The sequence below is a fragment of the Hemitrygon akajei genome, chromosome 16 (genome assembly GCF_048418815.1).
Source record: "Hemitrygon akajei chromosome 16, sHemAka1.3, whole genome shotgun sequence".
Taxonomy (NCBI): domain Eukaryota; kingdom Metazoa; phylum Chordata; class Chondrichthyes; order Myliobatiformes; family Dasyatidae; genus Hemitrygon; species Hemitrygon akajei.
In genome coordinates, this window is record NC_133139.1 from 10836505 (window position 1) to 10861022 (window position 24518).

General features: G+C 41.7%; 1 protein-coding gene across 6 annotated transcripts in view; it reads left to right on the plus strand.

Annotated features, from left to right (window-relative positions):
* The first annotated feature begins 1084 nt into the window (after window positions 1-1084).
* Window positions 1085-24518, plus strand: part of LOC140739749 (AN1-type zinc finger protein 5) — a 41196-nt gene continuing 17762 nt past the window's right edge. For 4 of the 6 annotated variants that reach the window (XR_012101735.1, XR_012101736.1, XM_073068225.1 and 1 more), the window contains exon 1: window positions 1085-1205. The gene's annotated coding sequence lies outside the window, so the exon portion shown is untranslated. Of the gene's footprint in view, window positions 1206-22582; window positions 22711-24518 lie in introns of all 6 variants that reach the window. The other 2 variants (XM_073068226.1, XM_073068227.1) reach the window with 2 other exon arrangements.

The following is a 24518-nucleotide window of genomic DNA, read 5'->3' on the forward strand; positions in this document are numbered from 1 at the left end:
CAAGAGGAACACTATATCATCTTTCCTCTTGTTTGTTCTAATCAACCGTTTGCGTGATTTATTGGTAGTTTTGTGTACTGTAGCTGCTGCAAAGGGACAACTTCAATGCCATCTAGGTCATTGATAGTAAATCCAGAGGAAGATGGTGCCAGCGAACATGGGCAGCATTCTCTAGATGGTCCACAAGACCGTTTCTTTCACTTCTTTTACATCTTTTCTTCTAAACGTGTTCTGCCACTGTTGGAGACAGTTTGATGTGCTGATTGAGCAATCTGGTGGAACCTCCAAGGAGGTTCCGGGAGGTGAGCGGCCTTGAGGCCAAGCAGGTTAGAGAGGGGCCTCGAGCCCACGATTGACTCCATTTCTGGCCGATCTCGCCGACTGAAGTGTCGAGGAAGATTGAAACATTGAGGCGAGTGCGGAAGGCTAGCGAGCAAGTGCATACCTATTTCTCACTCGCTGCTGCCAGAGGAAAGTGTCTGTGTGTGATGCTCTCTCCCTCTCCTCTGCTGCTTCCGGAGAGAAGGTTCCTATGTTCAAAAGGTCTCCCTCTCACTCTCCCCCCCCCCCCCCCCCGATGCTGTTGAGGAATGTACTGAAGTTCTAAGTCTGCGGTTTGTGAATTAGACTAATGAACTCTGAGCTGAACAGAATATGGATGTTTTTCAATTTTGTGTTTTACTTTCTGTGGTTTTTGCTTGTTCTTGTTGCCATTTGTGCAGTTTGTTAATTTTGCTTGGGGGGGGGGGGTTGATGTTCTTCCTTGAATGGATTTCATGGCTTTCTTTGTTTTGTGGCTGTCTGTGGGAAGACAAATCTCAGAGTTGTATACTGTATACATACTTTGACAATAAATGCACCTTGATTCTAATGACAATGAATTCAGCTTTATTAATTTCAGCTTTTGAATCATCTGCAGGCTTGTTTTTGCAAAAATCACAAGCTCTGTTCTTCTACAACCTGCACAACATCAGTAAAAGAGGAAGGTGCCCGGTGTAACAGCGAGTGACGTCACATATACAGCTGTCGTAACAAAGAGCCGGGAATGTGACGTCAGGGGTCCGTGACGTCGCCGGTGACGTCGGCATCCTTTGTGGGAAGTGGGGGGTGGGGAGGGGGGGAAGGCCGGACGCATAGAACAATCAGTGTCAGCGGCCGGGAGAGGAGCGGAGCGGTTCGGCGGTGTCATCGGGCCGCCAGTTCAGGTAAAGGAGAGTCCATTCGGCGGCCCGGTTAGCCGGGTGAGCGGGTCAGCAGCCGGACGTTATGGGGTGCGAGAGAGAGGAAAATATTGCTGGTTCATTCGGGCGGAGCGGCCCGTCGCCATGGCTGCTGCACACGTCACAACAGGGGCAGGTTATTACTGTTCCCCCAGGGGGGTGACTGCCATCCTCCGTTCTCCCACAGCTTCCACCGGAGGCCCTCCAAGCCCCGGGGTAAAGTTAGCGGCTGCCCCTCCGGGCTGGAAGTTGAGGCTCAGCCGTTCAATGGGATTAACCCAGACCAGTTCGTACTGGCTGCGGGGAAAGTCCCGCCCACGGGCCCCGTGATGATTGGACACATTCGCCGTATGCCTCACTCTCAATTGGGCGGCCGCGCTGTCAGTTAAGGCGCCGTTGGTGCCTGGGGCTGATAGACATTTTCTGGACATTCCCGGTTAATGGTCTTTCCGTGTTCTTTGTTCCCTGCTTGGTTTAAAGTTGTATTGTTTCCATTGTTTGATTTGCAACAGTCTATTACTAAGGCTGATTCAGTTTTTTCCCCATTAACGTCAGCCCAAAGTGTCGAAAATAGATTGTTAGGGCACTAATGTGTTAGTTAAAACCTTATTACAGTTTTTGAACCGTTAAGGGCAATCGTTTAATTTTAAAGCCAATAATTGTTTGGTCAACAACAGGGATTTAAATGAAAAAGCAATGGTGTTTTGCGAAGTAACTTGTAACATTTCTTTGGAAGGAATTAGGTTTAAAATCATTTTGGCTTTAATCTTTGCTACTTAGTCCTGTACTTTGTAGATATGTTCTGGGCCTTACTAAAGTGATTGTATACATTACAATGACTGTTTGTTCCATTGTGTTATCTTTCTTGGCAGCAAGTTGCTGAGTATAAATTCCATGAATTTAATTACTGATACTAAGGGCTACATTTTAGAAGAGATATGATAAGGGTGTAGAAAGATTTCCTATAGAATTGTTGCCACTGACTTGTGTAGTCCTTGAATGCCAACCTGTTTTCCCTTTTTATTTTCTGTAACTTTAGACTCCTCTCACTTCCCTCCCTCCCTCTCCTTTTTGTACATGAAAGTAAATGAGGCATTTACTCCTACAACTGGGTGGCGGGGTGGCGATATGTCTCTTCCAAAGGAGGTGTAAGGCACTCCTTCCCTTCGCTAGTCTGCAGGTCATCCTTGGGAAAGGTGTAACCCTGTTTAGTGCCCTCTCCCCCCAGCCCCAACCGATCAGAGTCATGTGAAGCCTTAGAAGCAGGTGGTTGGTGGTCATATGAGAGCAGTTGGTGCAGATCACATCCTGGTTATGCAACCACTGACACCAGGCAGACTATCTCTGATGATGATGGGGGCCACCCGTCTTGTAAAGCCACTGCCCAGAAGAAGGCAATGACAATCCGCATCTGTAGAAAACTTTGCCAAGTACAGTCATGGTCAAAGACCATGATCACCTACATCAAGGATTCCCAACCTGGGGGTTCATGGACTCCTCGGTTAATAGTAGTTGCCAGACAGCAGAGAGTGATGCAGACAGCCCATTGCATCTGTGGATGTGAACTTCCCGCTATTCAGGACGTTTACAAAGACAGGTGTGTAAAAAGGGCGCAAAGGATCATTGGAGACTCGAGTCCCCCCAACCACAAACTGTTCCAACTGCTACCATCCGGGAAACGGTACTACCACAGCATAAAAGCCAGGACCAACAGGCTCCGGGACAGCTTCTTCCACCAGGCCATCAGACTGTTTAATTCATGCTGACGCAACTGTATTTCTATGTTATATTGATTATCTTGTTGTACATAATACATAATATTTATTATAAATGGCTATAATTGCACATTTAGACAGAGATGTAGTGTAAAGATTTTTACTCCCATGTATATGAAGGATGTCGGTCATAAAATCAAATCAATTCAATGGCATAAAAAGGTTGGGAACTCCTGGCCTACATCATATGACATGGCACATATTGATAATGGCTGGGGTCACCTATCTTGTAAAGACACTACCCAGAATGGCAAACCACTTCTGTAGATAGATTTGACTTTGTCCATGATCACTTTTGTTAGGGGTTCCTAACCTGGGGTCTGTGGACCGTTCAGTGGACTCCTGGTTGGGAACCCCCAACGTAGGCAAACATGGTTAATGATAGGGGTCCATGGCATAATAGTTTGAGAACCCTTTGGCCTACATCATAGGACGTAATAATGATGACTCCCTACAGTCCTGATTTTTGTTTTGTTCTTTCAATTGAATGTTCTTGTCAATCTTTGAAGTTATCCACTTCTCGAGATATGATTTTGGCCTTTTAATGGTTTCCCAATTAATTCAGATTCATTAATTTATTGAAACATACAGTGAACTGTGTTATTTGCATTAAGCACTGGCACAACCTGAGGATGTGCTAGGGGCACCCTGCACGTGTTGCCACACACTCCGGTGCCAACACAGCATGCCCATGATGTTCACAGCATGGTTTGTGGGATTACGTTGTATTTCGCCTGTGCAAGCAGGCCATTCAGTCCAGCTGATCCATTCTTGGATTTATGATCCTCATGAGCACCGGTTGCACCCTTTTTGCCAATGACAAATGAGGAGTAAATGTTTCCCTAATCTTCATTGTAGTGTCTTTTAATAAAGGTGTTTGTTACATGGCAAGTTACTGTGGTCTTTGTTCATAGTATGGAGTTGCAAACAAAACAGCAGTATTGATTTCAAATCATTAATTATTTTTATTTAACTTCAACTTTCAATATGCACTCAGTGGCCACCTTTTTAGGTACGCCTGCACACCTCATTAATGCAAGTATCTGATCACCCAATCATGTGGCAGCAACAGTCTTTGGAGTAGGGGTTCCCAAGCTATTTTTATGCCGTGGACCAATACCATTAAGCAAGGGATCCTTGGTCCCCAGGTTGGGAACTCCCACTAAAGTTTACAAAGAATGGTGTGAAGAACAAGAAATATTCGATGAGTGACAGTTCTGGGGACAAAAAAGCCTTCTTAATGAGAGAAGTCAGAGGAGAATGGCCAGACTGGTTCAAGCTGACAGGAGGGTGACAGTACCTCAACTAATAGTGGTGTGCAGAAAAGCATCTGAATGCACGACTTGTCAAACCTACAGCAGCAGAAGACCATACACATACACTCAGTGGCCACTTTATTTGGTACAGGTGGTGGCAAAAAAGTGACCACTTTATTAGGAGGCCAAAGTGGCCACTGAGTGTACATTTGCCACTGCTTGTCTAAATGCACTTACATCTTTAATATCCCAGTTTCTGTGCTGAGGGTGGGGATGAGAAATAGTTTTATAGTCTTGGTAAATTATATTTTGGAACTTGAATTCCAAAGGTCCTGCAAAAGTTTGTTTGAACTATTGTAGGCATCAAACTTGAGGCTGAGTCAAATATGGTCTGCATGTAGGTTTTCTAATTGCAGAAGAGTTATAAACAGCAATCCTAGATATTTTCCTTGAAGGTTTTTAAAGATGTCAGTCCAGCAGAGTGATTTCTGTTGCTGCATCATTGAAGGCGGTACTGCCTGGTGAGCAGTATCTAAGTTTTATGCTGGGGAAACTCCACTTTCTGATTGTTGGCATTTGAAAACTTGGATGTCCCCAAATTTTCTTTGTTTTATATATTCATTGTCTATTTGATTATTGTTTTAAGTCTTTTGATTTTGAGGTGGAGGAAATTTCCATTCCAATTATTTCATCTTTCTTTCTTTCTTAAGCCCATCACCCCTACTGGGACAAAGGTCTCTGACAGCAGTTCACCAGAGTCCCCTGTCCAAGGCCAGTCTCCCAAGTTATCATAGGTTTAGCCCATCTTCTCCTTCCTTTCCCAGGGATGAGATCTCCAGATCCTCCAGTGTTTTATAGGATGGGGTTGCTAGCCCACCTCCTTTGCAGTCGGACTTGGGACCATCCATGTTGGAGTTTATTTTGTCCTAGCCCAGATCATTTCCAGCTGAATATTATACCTATAGAAACATTTTGGCATTGAAAGTTTACTTGTTGCAATTTCTTTTACAATTGTTTTTGCTCTTGGTGATTGTTCAAATATTTATTTTATACTTGTGAAGTTCAAATTGATGGAAATATGTGGAAGATTAAAAAGGGAGGATAAGTGAGTGTGTTGTCAGCAAAGACTCTGGGCCTAGAGTTTATTTCCATGATGTATGACTGATAGTAAATTAACTCTCTCATAAATACCTCACAAATTACTGAATTAGAAGTGTTCTTATTTGTGCACCACTTGGTGCTATTTTCATAGTGCAATTTGATTAATTTACATTTTGACTTTAGTTCCACGTGCAAAATTCTGCAAAATTTCATTGAAGTTTTCCTGAAGGCCTAGGAGTTCAGATGAGCAACCTGAGACATGGACTGACCTTTTCCTTCCATAGATGATGCCTAAACTGCTGAGATCCTCCAACTTTTTGTGTGTTGTCATAGGTTAACAGGGTGGCAATGAAATTTCTTTAAAAACAAGATGTTGGCAATGCTCAGCATAAGACATAGGAGCAGAGTTGGTCCATTGAAACCAGCCATAATACAATGATGGAGCAAAGTTCAAAATACATTTATAATCAAAGTATTTATACATTATGCAATCTTGAGATTCATCTCCAATCAGGCAGCCATGAAAAATCCAAAAGAACACATTTTGAAGAAAGACAAGCACCCGCCCAATGTGTAGTGATTTTAAAAAATCATGCAAACAGTAAACACAAGCAAATAGCATTCTGATCTGACGTCCACCAAGAGAATCCATCCCTTAGTTCAGTGCAAAGTGGAGCAGGCCATCCCTCGCCTCATGCCCTGACCTGTTCAATCCGTTCCAGCGCCTAAATCGTTATCCAGATATCGGATTCTTTCTGGGACTTGGACCCCGTTGCTTCAATTCTGCATGTACAGACCTTTCCGATCGTCAGTCGTCCTCCAGACATTGGGTTCTGTTCCTTCGATATGTTCTGGGATCTGGATCCCACTGCCTTGATTCAGCCTGTAGATAGATAGATAGATAGATACTTTATTCATCCCCATGGGGAAATTCAACATTTTTTCCAATGTCCCATACACTTGTTGTAGCAAAACTAATTACATACAATACTTAACTCAGTAAAAATATGATATGCATCTAAATCACTCTCTCAAAAAGCATTAATAATAGCTTCCCAACCTTTCCAATTCAGCATGGTGCTTAAGTCGTCATCCAAACATCTGGTTCTGTTGCTTCGATATGCTCTGGGGACTGGACCATGCTGCCTTGATTCGGCTGTTCCCAACCTTTCCACTTCAGTCTGGTGCTTATATCGATTAAACCTTTCTTGCTCTCAGCAAAGTGCCTGCTGCCTGGCCGTGTCTCGTCTCATTTCTGCCACATCAAATTGCCTCCAAGTCCAAAGGGAAGTTATAGACTATTGCTTGTGATCATTGTTTACCAGAAAAAGTGATTTAACAAAGTATGTAGTTGTTTTCCTTCTTTCATTGGTCACCAGTCAGAAGTTGCTGAGATTTACCAGTGCCATCTCAACCACATTCTCCTGCTGTCTCCCCATAACCTTTGACACCCTTAATAATCAACCTCTGCTTTAAATGTACTTGGTGGTTGGCCTCCACAGCCATCTGTGGCTATTAATTCCACAGATTCATCACCCTCAGAGATGAAATTCCTCCTCATCTCTGTTCTAAAGGGACATACCTGTCTGAGGAAAAGGAAATGGTGTTAATATTTTAGGTTAAATACCCTTTCTTAGAAGTGAGAAAACAATCTTTAAGTTGCCAGCATATTGTTGGATTGGATGGGAAATGTCTCTTAGAGGGTGGGGACACTGTGTCTTATTATGGCCTATTGTGATTAATGAAATCAGATAATGAGATACGTGAGAGTAACAAAAACAAACTTGGGAAATGCACAGCTGAACTGGTGGAGAGAGAGCCATGCTTTCAGATGGATGACTCACAGCAGAATTAGCCAATTCTGATATAAAACAAGTTACTGGAAGTTATTAAATTTGATATTGAATGCAGAAGATTGCAGCCTGTCAGATAAGATGCTCAAGCACGAGAAGATGCTGTGCCCAAACTTGCGTTAATGCCATTGTTAACAGCACATGAGGCCACAGATAGTGTGAGAGTGGGATGCAGAATTAGTGGCAGGCTGAATTAGTCTGAATATGTGTGCTTCACAATGTAGTCACCCAGCCTGTGTTTGGTTTCTCCATTGTGGGCATGAACACCAAATGCAGAATATGAAATGTATAATAGCACTGTGAGGCTACACAGCTCAAACACCACCTGCAATTTTGCTGATGACAACTGTTGCTGATAAAATCTCAGATGGTGATAAGGTATACAGGAGCTACAACCTTGCACTCAAAGGCAGTAAGACCAAGAAATTAATTGTGGACTTTGTGAAGGGGAGGTCAGGAGAACACTCGCCAGTCCTCATCGAGGGATTAACAATGGAAAGAGTGAGCAGTTTCAAGTTTCTGGGTGTCAACATCTCTGAAGATCTACCTTGGACCCAACATATTGATGCAGTTATGGCAAAGTCACACCAGCATCTGTATTTCATTAGGCTTTTGAGGAGATTCAGTATGTCACCAAAAATTCTATCAAACTTTTACAGACATACCATAGAGAGAATTCTGTTTGCACCACCAAGAAAGCAAGATGATGCTGGTGAACCACGGTGACATTCTGCTAGTGGGCTACATACAAAATTTCTAAATATACTTCTTTTAAATTACTTTCATTGTAATCTGCAGCATGTAATTTCCCTTTAAGAAATGTATTTTTAAATCAACTTAATGATGTATAGATTTCACAAACTTCTGAAGGACTTGGTGGATCAAAGTGATCAAAGGTTCATCATCATGTCTGGAAGCAAGGCAGGAAGGGGGACTCCAAGCCAGGCTGAAATGCAGAGGGATGAGGCCTCCTCTACCCAACATCTTGTTAGCAAATGTACAGTCACTGGTGAACAAAATTAAGGACCTGAGGGCATGATTGCTATATTGGAGGGAAATGAGAGATTGTTGTGTTCTATGCCTGAGCGAGACATGGCTTTCTCCCACGCCAGATACAGCAGTCAGACCAGGCTTCTCGATCTACCAAATGGGCTGAACTGCTGATTCGGAAAAGGCAAAAGGTGAAGGTGTGTGTTTCACAATAAACTCTCGGTGGTACTCCGATGTGGCGGTTTTGTCAAACTCGTGTTCCCTCGACAAACAAGTGCTGTGAATTTCACTTACCTAGGGAATTCTTCATAATCCTGAGTGCAGTTTACATATCATCTGCAGCTGACTATAATCAAGTGCTTGAGATACCGCACGATGCCGTCTTCACAACAGTCCATCGCCGATACATTTTAAATCGTAGTTAGGGACTTCAACCAGCTTGTTGGGGGGGGGAGCCCTGCCCAATTACCATCAGCATTATAACCCATAACACCAGAGGTCACAACACGAGACCACTGTTATACTAAAGTAAGGAATGCCTACAGTTACTTGACCAGACCACAGTTCTGTAAATCAGATCCCTTGGCTGTCCTTCTCCTATCTGCATACAGGAAAAGTCTAAAGGTCAAAGCTCCAGAGATTAAGACAACAAAGAGGTGGTTGTAGGAGGCAGGAGCAGATACAGGGTTGCTTCAAGTCAATGGACTGGGCTGTGTTTAAGGACAACTCTGTGGATCTGCAATCTGCTGAGGACCAGATCAGAGACATTCAAGTCTGGTGACTATGGAAGCTACAGAAGGTCCTAGTATGACTCTGGACTAAACTTGAATCAATGAAGGATGCTCTACAGTTGTGGCAGGACTTGAATACTAATACCTCTTAAGTTAAATCAGTGACAACAGGGCTTCCCTTCTGCATGAGCTCAATGCCTTCTATGCTTGCTCAAACTGTCAAAACGTGGAGAAACAATCACAAACTTCTAGACAGAAAAATGCAAATTTTTGACTGCATTATCCGCTTAAAACTAATCAAAAAGCTCCATGACCTTAGCCTCCATACCTTATTGTGCAATTGGATCCTGGATTTCCTCACTTGCAATCAGTTCAGATTGACAACAATATCTCCTCCATCAGCACAGGTGCACCACAAGTTTGTGTGCTTAGCCCCTGCTCTACTCGTTTTACCCTGGTGACTGTGGTTAAGTCCAAAGGAGAGAGAAAGGGAGATTGAAATTATGGCTGAGTGGTTCTATAACCACAGCCTCTTATTCAATGTCAGCAAGTCCAAGGAGCTGGTTATTGACTTCAAAAGAAGGTAACCAGAGGTCTGTGAGCCAGTTCTCATAAGAGTGTCAGCAACTTTGAATTCCTAGATGTTATTTTGGAAGACCTGCCCTGGGCCGAACATGCAAGTGCATCTCTGCTTCCTTAGGAATTTGCAAAAATTCAGCATGATATTTAAAACTTTGACAAACTTCTATAGATGTGCAGTAGAGAGTGTAGTGATTGGCTGCAACACAGCCTGGTATGGAAACACCAATGCCCTTGACTGGAAAATCCTACTAAAAGTAGTGGATACAACCCAGTCCATCATGGTAAGGCCCACCCACCATTGAGCACATCTACTTGAAACATTGTCGCAGGAAAACGGCACTCATCATCAGGGACCCCTGCCACCCAGGTCATGCTTTCTTAATGCTGTCATCAAGAAGGTGGTCAGTTGCCTCAGGACTCTCACCACCAGGTTTAGGAACAGTTATTACCTCTCAACCATCAGACTCTTCAACCAAAAGGGAAAGCTTCTTGCAACTTCACTTGCCCCATCATTGAAATATATCCACAACCTATGGACTCACTTTCAAGGACTCTTCATCTCATGTTTTCGATATTTATTGCTTATTTATTATTATTATTATTATTCTGTCTTTTACACACTGGTTGTACAGCCAGTTGGTGCAGTCTTTCATTGAAATGGTTATGGTTTTTACTCTTATGGATTTATTGAATATGCTGGCAAGAAAATGAATCTCAGGGTTGTATATGATGACATATGTACTTTGCTAATAAATTTACTTTGAAGTTTGAACCATCTGGTATGGAGAGGCCACTGCACAGAATCTAAAAAAAAACAGCAGAGTGTTGCAAACTCAGCCAGCTCCATCATGGAGATAACCTCCCCACCACTGAGGACATCTTCAAAATGAGTTGTCTCAAAAAGGCAGCATCCATCATTAAGGATTCTCACCACCCAAGACATGCCCTCTTCTGATTACTACCATCAGGGAGGTAGCACAGAACCCTGAAGGCATACACTCAGTTCTCAGATTTCTGAACAGTCCATAAACACTACCTCAGTACTTTGCTCTCTTTTTGCACTACTTAGAAGTTACAATAAGAAATATAAAATGACGTTAAATTTTAATGTATTACACTGTACTGCTGCCGCAAGTCAAGCAATTTCATGACATGTTAGTGATAATAAATCAGATTCTGGTTTAGATTAAATTGGAGGAAGTATAATTGCATCTAGTATGTGTATAAGTTGAAATGCAAAATGCTACTTGTACTTGGCAAGTCAAGCCTCACCACCTTCTGTACCTTACTGAAATACTGCTGGCAATACAGTTTCCTGACAAGTGTAGCAGATTACCGTAATTACACACTGCTCTTGCTGGGTTATATTGACCAAAAGAAGCTTGTGTTGACTAAGCAAATCTCAGTGGGATCCCTGAGCCAAAAATTGGCTGGAGTTTTTGTAAACCCACGTGGATACGCACACAAACACCTCCATAGTTTCAGAGAACTTTTCTAATGGAAACTCTTATAGCTTAGTCTGCATTATTGTGTTTCAGTTTGGCATCAGTAACTAACAGTGCACTTAGAGCACAGTTATGTAGGTTGTCCGTCATATCCAACGATGGCAGGAGACCTGTGCAAGTGAGTCTTTAAAGCAAAAACACCATTGCAATGGGGAAGTTCCACTCTTTACCTCTGAAGTCAGGGTCCAGTGGTATGCATAGTCATCACAAATTGGGGTTGTCTTAGTATAATGTTTAAGAAATTATACAGAGATTGTTTGTATGGGTGAACTGAGATCTCTGCTTTCACAAATAGATAAACAAATGTGCAGTTGCTACATAAATTTCCATGTGTAACAGTTTTGCAGAGTCTCACAATTGTGTCATGGGCCTCAATTCTGTGAAATGTATAGAATTTGAGAGGATATTTGTTGGAGGTATACAAAATTATTTAGTATATAGATAGAATCAGAATCTGATTTATTATCACTGGCATGTCTCGTGAAATTTGTTAACTGAGTAGCAGCAGCAGTTCAATGCAGTACATGATAATATAGAAAGAAAGAAAAATAAATATATTACTTTGTAAGGAAGGAAGTATTGTAAATCAATTACAGTAAGTATATATGCAGTATGTAGATAGATGCTTTATTGTTCTCAAAGGAATTTAATCCCATATTGAACAGATTAAAATTGTGCAAGAACAGAAATAACATATGTAGCAGGTATTTTCCATTGAGGTTAGGTGGGACTACAAACAGACGTCATGGATTAAGGATGAAAAGTGAGAAGTTTAAGGGAAACTTCTTCACTGAGGGTCATGAGTGTGTGGAATGGGCTGCCAGCACACATGGTGGATGCGAGCTTGATTTCAGCTTTTTCAGTTTGGATAGTCGGGGTATGGGCAGTTATTCTACCTGGTGTAGGTCGATGTGGGTAGGCAGGTTTTGGCGTAGACTAGATGGGCCGAATGGCCTGTTTCTGTTCTGTACTTCTCTAATATTGGGTCAATAATAAATGTTTAGCTTTTGCTATGCCTAGCCAATAGAGACACTGGTAAATAATATTGAACCTTCAGATGGCACAACTCCATTGCTAACCCAACAAATACTGCTGTTTCTAAATCCTGCACGATATATATTTCTGATAGCAATTATTTAAGAGGCAAAATCAGAATCAAGTTTCATATCACTGACATATGTCGGGATATTTGTTATTTTGCAGCAGCAGTACATTGCAGTGCATAACCAAGCACTATAAATCACAATAAGAAATTATTCAGTACTGTGCAAAAGTCTTAGATGCATACATATTGGGTGCTTAAAACTTCTGCACAGTACCATGTATTGGTTAAAATAGGAAGGTGAATGAGAAACAAATAAGACTGCTTAGCTTTGTTTTAGCTCAGTAGTATTAAATGTTATTTGGTAACTAGAAAGACAATATACATATGTAGCCAGGGTGCTCAAGACTTTTGCACAGTACTGTATTACAAAAATTAAGTAGTGTAAAAAGATAGGGAAAGATATTGTGTACTTGGGTTCATTGTCAATTCAGAAATCTGTTGGCAGAGGGGGAGGAGCTGTTCCTCAAATGTTGTGTGTGTGTTTTCAAGTTCCTGCACCTCCACCTTGATGGCAGCAATTAAAAGAGGACTTGACCTTGGTGGTGGGGGGTCCTTGAATATGGATGATGGCTTTTTGAGGCATCATCTTTTTGAAGATGCCACGATGCTGGGGAGGTTAGTGCCCATAATGGAGCTAGCTGAGTCTGCAACTTTAAGCAGCAGGAACTTGAAACCACTCGCCTTTACCACTGCTGATCTCTTGATGGGGACTGTGTGTGTTCCCTCAACTTCCTTTTCTTGACATCCACAATCAATTCCTTGGTTTTGCTGACGTTGAATACAAGGTTATTGTTGCGACACCACTCAACCAGCTGACGTATATTTCATTCCTGTACATCACCTCGTCACCATCTGAAATTCTGCCAACAGTAGTGGTGTAATCAGCAAATTTAGAAATGGTGTTTGAGCACACCTAGTGGGTGTAGAGAGAGAAGAGCAGTGTGCTAAGCACACATCCTTGAGGTGTGACAGTGTTGATTGTCAGCAAGGAGGAGATGTTATATCTGATCCACACTGACTGTGGTCTCCCAATGAGGAAGTCAAGGATTCAGTTGCAGAGGGAGGTACAGAGACCAGGTTTTGGAGCTTTTTGCTTAGTATTGAGGGTATAATGCTGTTAAACGCTGAGCTGTAATCAATATACAGAAGCTTGACATGGTTACTGCTATTATCCATACGGTTCAAGGCCAAGTAAGATTCCATCCTCTGTAGCTCAAATGAGGTGATAGGTGTATTGCAATGGGTCCAGGTCCTTGCTTAGGCAGGAGTTAATTCTGGTCAAGACCAACTTCTCAAGCGCTTCATTATACCAGATGTGAGCGCAACAGTGCGATAGTCATTGAGGCAACTCATCCTGTTCTGTCACCCTTTTGAAGTAGGTGGGAACCTCTGACTGCAGTAGTGAGAGAGTGCAGATCTCAAACACTCCCACCAGTTGATTGGGACAGGTTTTCAGTGTCCGATCAGGTACACCACTGGGGCCAGATTTACTGTCTTGAAAGATAATCTGACATCGGCCTCTCAGATAGATCATAGGGTAACCAGATGCACAGGTGTAGTTTCGTTCTCTTTTTCAAAGCATGCATAAAAGGTATTGAGATGCTTTTTTTCAGCCTTTTGGGGCAGCTTTTGTTTTATAAGATGATAGAATTCACAGTTAAATTATTCTCTGAGAATAATCATTATCTGGCAAAAATGTAAAGTGAATTGAAAGAAATTGCAACAATGGGGAAAAGGGTGGTATAAATCCAATTAGCTTGTCAAAATGAGCAGAATATTTGGTAAAAATAATATATTTAATAAACTACAGCCTGCCTGGTAACAAGTGGGTTCTGTCTTTATAGGCATCCTTGTCTGTTTTCTCCCAAAAATACACAAAAATTACACAATGTTACAATCATACCTTCAGAGTATTGTAAAGAATGGCATCAAAAGCACATGACTGATAAAGAAATTTACTGAAGTGAGAGGAAACTCATTCTGCTCAAAGGCATGAGTGTACTTGCTTTTGTTGGGCTTTCGAGTAATATTGTGGAAGCTTGTTCATAAGAACAGGTGTCTATTAATCGGGTATTCATAACCTGATTTTATCCCTGTTGGTGGTACAGGAAAATAGAACAAATGTAGAACGTAGAAGAGGATCAGGTCCTTTGGCCCACAATGTTGTGCTGAGCCAGCGAAAAAATCAACTCCCCCAAAAAAGAAAAGCTAATCCCTCCTACCTACACAATGTCCATATCCCTCCATCACATTCATTTGCCTATCTAGACATCTCTTAAAAGCCTCTAATGTATTTGTTTCTACCACCATACCCAGGCCTCAGGTATCCACGACTCTTGAGTTTAAAAAATGCTTGCTTCCACGTGTACCCTCTGCTTCAATGCATGCCTCTGGTATTAGGCTTTTCTACCCAGGAGAAAGATACTCCCTGTCTACTCTATCTGTGCCTCTCTTAATCTTATAAACCTCGATCAGATCTCCCCTCAACCTCTGCCACGCCAAAGAAAACCCAAGTTTGTCTAGCTCTCATGATACCACGTGACCTCTAAACTAGGCTGCATCCTGGTAAACTTCTTCTGCACCCTCTCCAGAGCCTCAACATCCTTCTATAGTGGAGTGACCAGACTGTATAAATAAATTTTATTTATCTTTAATGTTCTGGAGGAATGCTTGGCATCCAGTATATAGTGTTTAATAAAGGTTTGATGTAGTTTGTATTTGCTACCTATGAAAATTTATTCCCGTGTTCTGTGTTGGCATGTGAGAATTGTTCAGTGGAATGAAACACCCCTCCTAACTGAAAGTTCAAACCCATCAAAGATTTTGGCAAAGGGACTTTCAACTGAACACATATTAATTTCTAGACTTTGCTTAAGACTTTTTAATGTTTTTATAAATCAAAATTTGAGCAAATATTGTGGAAACTTAATTCTCACCTCTCCTAAATAATCTTTTTTTTTGTTTCATTCAACATCACCTCATTACTTGCACTGATAATTTTTTGTGTGGTTTCTAGCTTAGTAGAAATAAGATTTCATGGACTACTGAGTCCTCTTCCCCCACTAGCCAATGTTCCCACACACACACAGGAAGGAACAGTAAGTTCTTTATAATATGCTTCCCTTTGCCAGATAAATGCTACTTTAATCCAGAAGCCTCATTGCTGACTGGGCATTGAGAACAGCTTGGTCTAGAATGAAAGATAGAGTAGTGTGCACTAAAATAGACGTGTTTATTTTCTGCATGAACCCATGAGCATGTTGTTTGCATTTGCAATATGTCATGCTTAGTCATGCTGAATTAGACTGGGCGTGATCTTTGATCATTCTTCTTGTTCCATTCAACATGAGGGCTGCAACACGTCTGAGCAACAATAACATCATATGCTATTACAGATTCAAAAATCTTCCAGAGCATTGTGCAAATTTAAACTATGTCTGTTTACATTAAAACTCTGATAATCCTACACATTCAGCTTTGGTAGTAGACTGAGAAATTACCTGGACTATTGAGTGTTATTCCTATTAATACGCTAACACACATATAAATTTACTCTTTAGGTGTTATACGGTATTGTAATTTTGTTGTGGCCTGTGAGTTTAAGGGGAGCCTGGGAAAGGGGACTTGCATTTTTTTTAATAGAGCATTGTCAGCATTTGTCATTGTTTGACAAACCTTATTGAATTTTTTGAAGTAGTTACGAGGAATGTTGACGAGGGTAAGGCAGTGGATGTAGTCTATATGGACTTCAGCAAGGCCTTTGACAAAGTTCCACATGGAAGGTTAGTTAAGAAGGTTCAGTCGTTAGGTATTAATGCTGGAGTAATAAAATGGATTCAACAGTGGCTAGATGGGAGATGCCAGAGAGTAGTGGTGGATAATTGTTTATCGGGATGGAGGCCGGTGACTAGCGGGGTGCCTCAGGGATCTGTTTTGGGCCCAATGTTGTTTGTAATATACATAAATGATCTGGATGATGGGGTGGTAAATTGGATTAGTAAGTATGCTGATGATACTAAGGTAGGAGGTGTTGTGGATAATGAGGTGGGTTTTCAAAGCTTGCAGGGAGATTTATGCCGGTTAGAAGAATGGGCTGAACGTTGGCAGATGGAGTTTAATGCTGAGAAGTGTGAGGTTCTACATTTTGGCAGGAATAATCCAAATAGAACATACAGGGTAAATGGTAGGGCATTGAGGAATGCAGTGGAACAGAGAGATCTAGGAATAACAGTGCATAGTTCCCTGAAGGTGGAGTCTCATGTAGATAGGGTGGTGAAGAAGGCTTTTGGAACGCTGGCCTTTATAAATCAGAGCATTGAGTACAGAAGTTGGGATGTAATGTTAAAATTGTACAAGGCATTGGTAAGACCAAATTTGGAATATTGTGTACAGTTCTGGTCACCGAATTATAGGAAGGATATCAATAAATTAGAGAGAGTGCAGAGACGATTTACTAGGATGTTACCTGGGTTTCAGCACTTAAGTTACAGAGAAAGGTTGAACAAGTTAGGTCTCTATTCATTGGAGCGTAGAAGGTTGAGGGGGGATTTGATCGAGGTATTTAAAATGTTGAGAGAGAGAGATAGAGTTGACGTGAATAGGCTGTTTCCATTGAGAGTAGGGGAGATTCAAACGAGAGGACATGATTTGAGAGTTAGGGGGCAAAAGTTTAAGGGAAACACGAGGGGGTATTTCTTTACTCAGAGAGTGATAGCTGTGTGGAATGAGCTTCCTGTAGAAGTAGTAGAGGCCAGTTCAGTTGTGTCATTTAAGGTAAAATTGGATAGGTATATGGACAGGAAAGGAGTGGAGGGTTATGGGCTGAGTGCGGGTAGGTGGGACTAGGTGAGATTAAGAGTTCGGCACGGACTAGGAGGGCCGGAATGGCCTGTTTCCGTGCTGTGGTTGTTATATGGTTATATGATTAATATCACCTAATATGCCAGATGTCACACCAGCAAGATTTCTGAATACTTAAATAGTGACTTCCTGGAGTTTTAAGTTTGTATACCTATAAGCAGGAGAAAATCTGCAGATGCTGAAAATGCAAAGCTTCTCACACAAAATGCTGGAGGAACTCAGTGGGTCAGGCAGCATCTATGGAAAAATGTAAGCTGTTGATGTTTCGAGCCAAGGTCTGACCTGCTGAGTTCTTCCAGCATTTCAATGTATATATGACAAATAAAGCTAATATTTTAATCCTTCATCTTTGACCATTTTGGTTCTTTCCTGCAGCCTCCTGTGTCTCACTTGTGGCTTGTCCTCTTTAGCCTTTCTGACATGTGCAGTTTAATGCAAACTGTTGTCTGAAAACTAGCAGAATGTAATGTTGTCTCTCTTAATAACTCAAGACAATGAGCTAAATTGTGCCTGATTTGTCATGCAACACCTCTAAACTAATCTTGCATGCTGAGCCGGGAGGTATTGTAAAGTATCATTTCCGTCCAGACCACAGCTGCACAGCTATGACATTGGAACCCTGATAGCGTACCCTGAAAGGGTTGAGCCCTGCCTCTAACAGAAGTATGTGAGGCTCGTAAAACTTTTACCATATTTTAAATGATTTAAAATCTATTAAAATAATTAGAAGATATCAGCATTGAGATCAGGTAGGTAAAAGTGAACTTTTCTTACCCTGCCACCGCCGAGGTCCTGTCACTAGGACAGTAAGCTGTTTACTTTATATCTGATGAAGGGTCTCGGTCCGAAACGTCGACTGTACTTCTTCCTATAGATGCTGCCTGGCCTGCTGCGTTCCACCAGCATTTTGTGTGTGTTGCTTTATATCTGTGCACTGCACTACATGCATTTTGAATTTTAATTTATTTACAGTATTATTTTGGTATATGTGCTGCATGTGATATATGCTTTGTGGGTGCACCGTGGTCTGGGGGAATGTTGTTTTGTTTGATTGTATATATGTATAGGCAAATGACAATAAACTTGAAAGTTGGGAATTCCTACTACATCAGAGTCTGGTTGCAAGTGGTTAGTAAAATAGACTCCTCAACATAATTCAGTTGAATTGCAGCGTGATGAGGCTGTACTTGCTGTCAATGTTTACTGTGCAAATCTGGGATGGGCTTACTGGGAGCAGCTGAATGCCAGTGGTTCTGTTCAGAAGTTCCAAACAGCTTGGTTCTTCTCAACATCTAGCCAAACAAAAAAAAAGGGAGTATGTTTAGACAAGCAGTGACTGAATTGGATTGGTAATCTGTTTATTGCCAAGAAGGTAATTCAATTCTAGTAGAGATATTGTAATTAAACAAAAATGCTTTAATTTAGTTTTTATATTGTAAAGTTTCTGTGATTAATTTTAAGTTATCTCCATACTTGAATAAGTTTACAGAATGGTATGTAGGAGTAATGATTTTGAGAGCAAACACGAGGAAATCTGCAGATGCTGGAAATTCAAGCAACACACACAAAATGCTGGTGGAACACAGCAGGTCATGCAGCATCTATAAGGAGAAGCACTGTCGAAGTTTCAGGCCGAGACCCTTCGTCCAGTACTAACTGAAAGGAAAGATACTAAGAGATTTGAAAGTAGTGGGGGGAGGGGGGAATGAGAAATGATAGGAGAAGACCAGAGGGGGTGGGGTGAAGCTGAGAGCCGGAAAGGTGATTGGCAAAAGGGATACAGAGCTGGAGAAGGGAAAGGATCATGGGACGGGAGGCCTTGGGAAAAAGAAAGGGGGAGGGGAGCACCAGAGAGAGATGGAGAACAGGCAGAGTGATGGGCAGAGAGAGAGAAAAAAACAAAACTAAATATGTCAGGGATGGGGTAAGAAGGGGAGGAGGGGCATTAACGGAAGATAGAGAAGTCATGCCATCAGGTTTGAGGCTACCCAGCCGGTATATAAAGTGTTGTTCCTCCAACCTGAGTGTGGCTTCATCTTGACAGTAAAGGTGGCCATGGATAGACATATCAGAATGGGAATGGGACGTGGAATTAAAATGTGTGGCCACTGGGAGGTCGTGCTTTCTCTGGTGGACCGAGCGTAGGTGTTCAGCGAGATGGTCTCCTAGTCTGCGTCAGGTCTGACTAATATATAAAAGGCCACACCGGGAGCACTGGACGCAGTATACCACACCAGCCGACTCACAGGTGAAGTGTCGCCTCACCTGGAAGGACTGTCTGGGGCCCTGAATGGTGGTGAGGGAGGAAGTGTAAGGGCAGTGTAGCACTTATTCCGCTTACAAGGATAAGTGCCAGGAGGGAGATTGGTGGGAAGGGATTGGGGGGGGTGGAGACAAGTGGACAAGGGAGTCACGTAGGGAGCGATCCCTGCGGAAAGCAGAAAGGGGGGGAGGGAAAGATGTGCTTGGTAGTGGGATTCCATTGGAGGTGGCGGAAGTTATGGAGAATTATACGTTGGACCTGGAGGCTGGTGGGTGGTAGTTGAGAACAAGGGGAACCCTATCCCGAGTGGGGTGGCGGGCAGATGGGGTGAGGGCAGATATGCGGGAAATGGGAGAGATGCGTTTGAGAGCAGAGTTGATGGTGGAAGAAGGGAAGCCCCTTTGTTTAAAAAAGGAAGACATCTCCTTCGTCCTGGAATGAAAAGCCTCATCCTGAGAGCAGATGCAGTGGAGACGGAGGAATTCCCACTGATCTCCCTCCTGGCACTTACCCTTGTAAGCGGAACAAGTGCTACACCTGCCCTTACACTTCCTTCCTCACCACCATTCAGGGCCCCAGACTTCCTCTCCGGTCTTCTCCTATCATTTTGCATTTACCCCTCACCCCACTACTTTCAAATCTCTTAGTATCTTTCCTTTCAGTTAGTCCTGACGAAAGGTCTTGACCCGAAACATCGACAATGCTTCTCCTTATAGATGCTGCCTGGCCTGTTGTGTTCCACCAGTATTTTGTGTGTGTTGTAACAATTTTATTTCAGTTTCGCTGCACTGGTAGTTCTCGCTCTATAAATTGCTTTATGCACGAATAAACATCCTGGCTTATAAACTTTCTGCACCTATATTCCATCCTTCCCTATTTCAAAAAAAAATTCAGACCCAGGAAGTTGAAGTTCTGAGGGAAATTGTCCATTACCTACCATATTTGAAAAATTGTACATTCCCCATTGTTTTCAGTGTTGGTGGCATCCCTTTTCAAAGTTCAAGTTCAAAGTAAATTTATATGTCACCATATACAACCCTAAGATTCATTTTCTAGCAAGCATACTCAACAAGCCTATAGAAAAGTAACTATTAACAGGATCAATGAAAGATCAGCCAGAATTCAGAAGGCAGCAAAATGTGCAAATGCAAAACTGCAAATACAAATAAATACCAATAAATAACAAGAACATGAGATAAAGAGTCCTTGAAAGTGAGTTCATTGGTTGTGGGAGCATTTCAATGATGACGCAAGTGAAGTTGAGTGCAGTTATCTTTTTTTGTTCAAGAGCCTGATGGTTGAGGAGTAATAACTTTTCTTGAAGCTGGAGATGTGAGCCCTGAGGCTCTTGTACCTTCTACCTAATGGCAGTAGCAAGCACTACTTTTGCCTGTGGGTTGAGGTTTGGTCTATATGTAGCTGGAGAAGAAGCTTTGCTTTTATTTTCAATTTGGGACTTGAACTCATAATCTAATTGCAGTGTATGAGAAAGTGCTGCATTGTCTGGAATTCTGCATTTTAATCAGGAAATAAAATTAAGGTCCTGTGAAACAGTAGAAAGTAGAACACGGGGGCATTGGCTTCTCACTTGGTCTTTTGTTAGGGACATCAGCACTGTTTAAGACCTTTCATTTTGAATCTCAACTCTTGCCAGCTCTCAAATTTTATTGAACATTGTCACAAACTTGGAAATTTCTAAACATAAATGCTTCTTCTCTTCTATCATTCAAAGTATTTTTTTCTCAATCTGATCTTGAAAGGGAAAAGAATCCTTTACACTAAGTTGTACGTGGGAGAGGCAAATGAACAGCTGCCAATTGTGTGAAGAAATTACAAAGTTTTACTTTTCAGCCTTTCATAGTCTCAGTGTTTTACACTGAATCTTTGAATGACCAATGAGATCTTTATAGTTAGAGCTGCTTTGTTTGTTTTGGCAAAGCTGTCCTTGTAGAAAGTCAAATAACATCTTGTCAGTGCATCAAATCCATTTTCAATCAAGCTTAAGATGGGGCTGATTCTTAAAACTTAATCGTTTCTGAGCATAACGTGTGTACCAGATCTGCCAGGTTTTTTTACCCAAGGAGGACCGCTGAGTGAAATCAGCACACAGATTATGCCGATACTGGATATGCAGCACAACACATACAAAACGCTGGAAGAACTAAGCAGTTCAGGCAGCATCTATGGAAGGGAGTAAACAGCCTTCTTTCCCCCCCCCCCATCCTCCTTCCTCCCCCGTCCTTGCCCCATCCTCCTTCCTCCCCCGTCCTTGCCCCATCCTCCTTCCTCCCCCGTCCTTGCTCCGTCCTCATTCCCCGCCCCCAATCCTTGCCCCTCCTCATTCCCCACCCCCTGCCCCCCTTTCCTTACCCCCTCCTAATTACCCGCCCCCCACTTTTTAGAGAGGCTTTTTGAGTTGGTAATGGTCCTGTAAATATGTGCAGTTCTGTTTGGATTGTGTATTTTACTTTAGAGAAACAAGCCCACAAAGTCCAATTACACCCATGTGACCCATTAGCCTACTAACCCATACATCTTTGGAATATGGGATAAAGCTGGAGCACCTGGAGTAAACACACAGTCATGAGAAGAGCATACAAACTCCTTACAGAGGGTGGTGTGAATTGAACCCAGGTTGCTGGCGCTGTAATAGTATGCTAACAACATTGCTATGTGCTGCCCCAATACTGTAATGTTTTGTCCTGAGGTGGTATGGAGTTGTGGGGTGGGGAAGTTGGTCAGACTATGCACATTACAATTAGTGTGAGCTATTGGCTGTCCCTCTACGTGTGTTGCCAAATTCCCCCCCCCCCCCAAATGTAACATATTTGCTGAGTTCCCTTTGTTTTAGATGTTAGAATTTGATTAAAATGCAATCAGTGAACAATGACGTACAAACATCTATTAGTATGGTCTACTGTTAATTTTTAACTTTAGACAATTAGTAGGTTAACTGGTCATTGGAAATCGTCCTGTGATTAGGCTGGTGTTAAAATAGGTGGGTTGCTGGGCAGTGTGGCTCAGTGGACTGGAAGGGCCTGTTCCACATTGTATATCCAAATAAGAGCATACTTGGAAAGTGAAGTTGCTTTTGTAATGGATCAGATGCAACAAACAACTCGTTCGGGCTAGTAGAATTTAATTAATGGGAGTGGTTGAGTAAATTGTCATGTTGTGCATTGTGAGGGAAATATTCAGTTTGCAGTTCCTGGAGAGAATCTCCAAATCTCTGCTATTATTGTTGGAAATGTAACTTCTGCTTTCTGCGCTTTTTCTCACTTTTCTCAGTTCCAATGAAGGGTCATTGTCCTGAATCTTTAACTATTTCTCTTTCTCCATAGATGCTGCCTGATTTAGCTGCCGTGTGATTCCATTCTGCATTTTAATTTTCAATATTAGATGTTGATAGGTTACAGATGAGATCCTTTCATATGTCTGGTGAATAAACTGGCTGATCTTCATGGTCAATGTGAGTATGTATCCTTGAGATTGGAGATGAGTGGCTTCTTTTGAGAAGAGAAGTGCTTTTTGGGAATCACTATTTTCCCATGTTCAGTGGTGTATTTTCGCCCAGTCTAAATCCAGAACAATAAACACTGTTCTGGAAATGCTCACTATGTAAAGAAGCATTTATGGAAAATGGAACAATTCATGTTTCAGATCAAAGTCCCTTTGTCAGAATGCCAAATCCAACATTTGATGGGGTTGAATGAATCTTTGGATATGGGAAAAGCCTTTGGATGTACTTGGCAACTTTTTACCTAAATGGCTGATATTTTATTGTTACAATTTCTTGCATCTAAGTATGAATGGATAGTGTCAGTTGGTACTGTCTATTAACACATCTTCTACATTGTGCTAATTACTGTGTTGCTTTGGTATATGTCAATATTGCCATTGTTTTGGAAAAGACCATAATACCATTAGATATCGGAGCAGAGTTGTGTCAGTTGACCCATCAAGGTCTGCTCTGCTGTTTCAATATCACTGATCCATTTTCCTGCTCAGCCCCAATCTCCTGCCTTCTTGTATCCCTTCATGGTTTGGCCAGTCAAGAATCTTATGAACTTCAGCCTTAAATATACCAAATGACTTGGCCTCCACAGCCACCTGTGGCATTGAATTCCACAGATTCACCATTCTCTGGCTAAAGAAATTCTTCCTCATCTCTGTTCTAAAAGGATGCTTCTCTGTTCTGAAGCTGTGTCCTCTGGTCCTAGGCTTTCACACCACAGGAAACATCCTCTCCATATCAACCCTATCGAGGCCTTTCAACATTTGATAGGTTTCAATTAGGTCTCCCCTCATTCTTCTGAATTTCAGTGAATAGAAGCCCAGAGACATCAAACGATCTTCATATGACAAGCTGTTCAATCCCGGAATCATTTTTGTGAACATCCTTTGAACCCTCTCCAGTATCCCATATGCTTTCTAAGATGAGGAACCCAAAACTGCTCACAGTATTCCAAGTGAGGCCTTGCAGTGCTTTACAAAACCTCAGTATTACATCCTTGCTTTTATATTCTAGTCCTCTCGAAACAATGGAACATAGAACAATACAACACAGGAAATGGTCATTCAGCCCACAATTTTGTGCTAATTCAATTTAGTAATAAAATGGCCAGCCTGACTAATTCCCTCAGTCAATACAATGTCCATATCCCTCCATTTTCCTCACATTCATGTGCCTATCTGAACATCCTCTACCACCACCCCAAGCAATGTGTTATTTCATTTCTTTTGGCATTCCTAAACTCTAGAAATATTTTTTTAAATGGGAAATTCACAGCACCAATATTGTACCAGAAATTCTTTTATCTACCTTTTAAAATTTCTTTTGGAGTCCCTTAAAGTAATAATTACTGCAATGATATTTCTGTGTAAAATTTCTCTTACCTCCATCCTTTTTTTTCCCTCAAATCTGCATTTAAATTGACTTTTAATTAGATGCTGAGTGATAACTTTTGCACTATTGTGTGAGACTTGTCAGTAACAAAGTTGGGGTAGTTGTCATAACTTTAAATGTGGGACTGAAACAAGTGTTATTAAAAGATGTTTTGGTTAGCATGAGAGAAAGTATCTTCCATGTTTCTGTCAAGGTTTTTACCTAATCCTCACTTAAGCAAGGGGGGCAAAAAGCATTTTCCAATAACTTCTTTACACATTTTAATTTTATGTGGATTTATTCTTGTAATCTTAATTTTGTCCTAATTAAACTTGAGTGAGATTTAGATTGCCCTTTCCCGTATTGGTGAAATGTGTTCAGTTTACAATATT